The sequence below is a fragment of the Chrysochloris asiatica genome, unplaced genomic scaffold (assembly GCF_000296735.1).
Source record: "Chrysochloris asiatica unplaced genomic scaffold, ChrAsi1.0 scaffold00011, whole genome shotgun sequence".
Lineage (NCBI taxonomy): Eukaryota > Metazoa > Chordata > Mammalia > Afrosoricida > Chrysochloridae > Chrysochloris > Chrysochloris asiatica.
In genome coordinates, this window is record NW_006408529.1 from 19728893 (window position 1) to 19729491 (window position 599).

A 599-nucleotide genomic window follows, 5' to 3' on the forward strand; every position below is an offset into this window, starting at 1 on the left:
GTGTTCCCTTTGAGTTTCAGTCTTAGAGGGGGATTTGTCCTAAAGGAACTTGATTATTTGCCTTGATGGCTTCCTGGTGAACAGCTTGCTTATTCTTCTAGTAGACAGGCATTCTGCCATTTTTGTTTTGGGTTTTTCCTGATGATCTTTCTTTGAAGATGCATCCTCTTTCACTCTAGCTATTCTGCTTGTCCTTTCTAGTGGGAGTTTCCCACTCAGAAGGTTCTGGATGGGACTCTGCATTCTACCTAATGTCCTATACTCAGCAAAGGCTCCACAAGAGGCCTGGTTCACTGGCAAGTTCTAGAAACCCTTTTAGGTATTCAAATCAGTTATAGGCTGAAGACTGGCTTACAAGTTTTCTGTAATCATGTTTCCTGACATTCCTTTCTATCCCACTCAAATGTCTATTTTAGTAGTTACGAATCAGGCTGCTAACCTCAGGGTCAGCAGTTCAAAACTACCAGCCATTCTGTGGGAGAAAACTGAGGATTTCTGCTCCCGTAAATATTTACAGCCTCAGAAACCCTGTACAGGGTCTCTATGAGTTGGAACTGACTTCACGGCACATAACCACTAGGCAAGGAAAACCAACATTC